This window comes from Mustela nivalis, assembly GCF_964662115.1.
Source record: "Mustela nivalis genome assembly, contig: HAP1_SCAFFOLD_1751, whole genome shotgun sequence".
In the NCBI taxonomy this organism is placed as follows: Eukaryota; Metazoa; Chordata; class Mammalia; order Carnivora; family Mustelidae; genus Mustela; species Mustela nivalis.
Genome location: NW_028134913.1, coordinates 23,767 through 27,482, shown reverse-complemented (window position 1 = coordinate 27,482; position 3,716 = coordinate 23,767). Strand labels below are relative to the sequence as shown.

Genomic DNA, 3,716 nt, shown 5'->3' with positions numbered 1-3,716 from the left:
GGTAATTGGGGGCTGAAGATACATTATAGAACTAATATGTTATAGAACTCCTCTGAAATGAGTCATTTATTCCATCACTTTTCTTGCACAGCTGCTGACCCATGTTTTGGTTCCTGGAAATAGCTGCTACCCTGTCATACTTCTTAAAAGCACATATATTGATAACTCTACTCATTCCTCCATTCCTCTGTGACTGTCACTGTGTTAAAATGTGGAGTCAGCTGACTCACTTGTGATGGTAATAAAGTAGATGAGTTTGCAAAGTATTTTGTTATTTCTAAAAATGCAAAAACCAAATTACATTGAAATCATAAGGGGTGTTTCAGGGAGAGCTGTAGGATGTGGTTTCTTGTGTAATCCACAAAGATTAGCTCCAACACATATTTAAACTCTCCTCTAGGAGCAACCTTAGTGGTAAAGCAAGAAGATAAACAGATGTATACACACCCTGGCACAAAATTATCACTTATGTTTGGCTTCCTAGTCTCCTCGTGTTACTTATTTATCTTAACTTCTCTCTGAAATCAGGGAACACAGAATCTCAATCAGTAGACATTTTTCTACTGAATTACCCAATAGTCCGATCATACCCCTAATACTTTTTAAAATTATTTCACTCATAATCCCAAATCTGCTTTGCTTCCTCATCTTAGTACACTGTAATTTGATTTCAAAATGAGGACAGTTGTCAGTAATGCCACATTCATTCATCTATTTTACAATTCCATGTGCTTATAACTATGAAGATATGTTAATAACATCCATTCCAATAAGCCACCCTAAATTTATTATCATGAAACAAGACCTCAAGAAAGAGAATTCAAAATCATCCATGTATTTGCAACTTATTGCAATAAAGCCTTTATCAATAGACTTCCCTGTGCACATGGTGGTCAAATTGCTGGTGAAAACCAGCCAGATCTATTACAAGCTTTCTCATGGCTTCTAGGTAACCCAAGTGAGCCTTTATTGATACTGGGAAGGGATAAAGCAGGGAAGGGATAAACAGTGCTATAAGATTTGGCTAGACAAAAGTAATGACTCTCATTACAAAGTGAGTATTTTTTTTTCAAGCTTTAGTTCAGTTTATTTTTCTTGTATAAAACTATGTAGTAGCCACAGCTGGAGCCTGGGTCCTCTGAACAGAGACTCTGGTGTGGGTCTTCACAAGATGGTCCGTGAACTCCTGATAGGGAGACTTGGTGAACACAGTCTCCTTCCAGAGATCAGGGGTGAGATAGCTGTAGGTCTTGGAGATGGCATCGAAAGTAGCCTTGGCAAAGTTCCCTAGGGTGGCAGTGCAGCCCCTGGCCGAGGTGTAGCAGTCGTCAATACCAGCCATCATCAGCAGTTTCTTGGGCACAGGGGCCGAGACAATGCCAGTGCCTCTGGGGGCGGGGATGAGACGCACCAGCACAGAGCCACAGCGGCCAGTCACCTTGCACGGGACAGTGTGGGGCTTGCCGATCTTGTTCCCCCAGTAGCCTCGCCGCACAGGGACAATGGAAAGCTTCGCCAGAATGATGGCTCCGCGGATGGCAGTGGCTACCTCCTTGGAACACTTGACATCCAAACCGACGTGTCCATTGTAATCTCCGATGGCGACAAATGCCTTGAACCTGGTCCGCTGGCCCGCGCGCGTCTGCTTCTGCACAGGCATGATCTTCAAAACCTCGTCCTTGAGGGAGGCTCCCAGGAAGAAGTCGATGATCTCAGACTCCTTGATGGGCAGGGAGAAGAGATAGATCTCCTCCAGGGACTTGATCTTCATGTCTTTGACCAGGCGGCCCAGCTTGGTGACGGGGATCCACTCCTTGTCCGCTGCCTTGCCCCCGCGAGCTCCGCGGCCTCGGCCCCGGCCCCGACCACGGCCCCGGCCCGCCCCGGCCCCGGATGCCGCCGGGGCCGAAGCCACCGCGGAAACCGCCACGGCCTCCCATTCCAGGGCCCCCGGGCCCTCCGGGCCCTCTCCCAGCACCGGCGTCATCCGCCATTTGGTGTTCTCTCGGAGAGGAAACAAAGTGAGTATTTTAAAGCAAAAGAGCCTGTTGGGAATATTGTTTTATAAAATAGTGGTTTTTTTTATTAACTTTTTAAAATTCAATTAGGTAACATATAGTGTACCAATAGTTTCAAATGTAGATTTCAGTTATTCATCCATAGCATATAATAGCTAATGCTCAGTACTTACTGTTATAGCTTCTTGAAAGCAGAATTTTAACCCACTGAGCCACCCAGGCGCCCTTGAAAGCAGAATTTTAGATCACATTTTCTGATTACTTCCATGTCGTACAACACTTTCCTGCTAGCAACCTTCAAAACATACTGTTTGTTAGAGGAATTTCTTTAATAATAAATAAATAGGAATTTATTTAAATTTATAAATATATAAAATAAATAGGAATTTATTTAAATTTATTTAAATATTACACACTGTTTCATTGTTCATAAATAAGGTGATGATATTATAGCCATTAGTTGGTAGCACTGATATATCACTATCTTTTTACTTCTCAGTGCATTCTCTTTACACAAATAGATATATATTTTAAAAAATGTGAATCTGTGGCAAACTTGTAAAAAACCCTATACAGTAAAGTTTATCATTTTAAGTAATCTCAATTATCTTCCTCAATTGTGATAGTATATCCTTCTATCTAGGCCAGATATTGTATGAGGGATTTGAAGAGACATACTTTTCTAAATTTCACTTTTCTCATCTGCAAAATGCTTATCATGATCCTACAAAAAAATACACTTATAATTTTTTGATGAAAATTTATTTATTTATTTTAAGATTTTATTTCTTTATCAGAGAGAGTGGGCGAGAGAGCAAGCACAGGCAGACAGAATGGCAGGCAGAGGTAGAGGGAGAAGCAGGCTCCGGCCGAGCAAGGAGCCAGATGCGGGACTCGATCCCAGGATGCTGGGATCATGACCTGAGCCAAAGGCAGCTGCTTAACCAACTGAGCCACCCAGGCATCCCTTTTGATGAAAATTTAATCTGTATAAACAATATATTTGCTGTAATGCGTGGTTCATGGAAAACATCTTTTTTAATTATAAGCAGTATTAGAAATTAAGTAAATGTGTCTATAATATTTAAAGTTTTAACACATAATTCCACTGCTTTGCCTTATTTTCTCAAATCCCTTTACCACTTTCACTGACAGAGTCAAATGTACTTTTTCTACTAGTAGCCATCTCTTTGTCTTTTGTCAGAAAGATGCCCTTGTGAATTATTTATAATAGAGATATTAGCAATAATAATAATAATAATAATAATAATAAATAGCAATGAAAATGTTAAAAAAAAAGTTTTCTTAACTAATTAGGGTTCTTAGACATCAATTAGAGGAACCACCTCGGGCAAGCAAATTAATCTGCAAGACATTCCCAGAATTAACAAGTCAGTCAGATACAGGGTTGTCTGTAGACTGAAAAGAACTAGGTTTGGAAAATAGGTAAGGACAGTGAAAAAAGTGATCAAATTTTTGGGCAAAATAAACTCTTAGGTGTCCTTTCAATGGAGTCCTGTTCATTATGTAGCAGAAACTCTGGAGATTATCTCAATCCATTGGAGTCACCCCGTTTATTAGCTTGCTATTGACAAAGTTATTTACAAACTGTAGAGCAAGAGGTTATAATGGAGAAAACTGATGGTAATGCACAGGATTCTTGTTAACAATAATGCAAGTTAGTGATTTTTCATTAGA

The 3,716-nt window shown here is 40.3% G+C and overlaps 1 pseudogene across 1 annotated transcript; it reads right to left on the bottom strand.

Moving 5' to 3' along the window:
- Window positions 1-1,061: 1,061 nt before the first annotated feature.
- Window positions 1,062-1,999, bottom strand: LOC309858024 (small ribosomal subunit protein uS5 pseudogene; annotated as a pseudogene). The gene has a single exon. The product of its transcript is annotated as a small ribosomal subunit protein uS5 pseudogene (transcript).
- Between the last annotated feature and the right edge of the window lie 1,717 nt (window positions 2,000-3,716).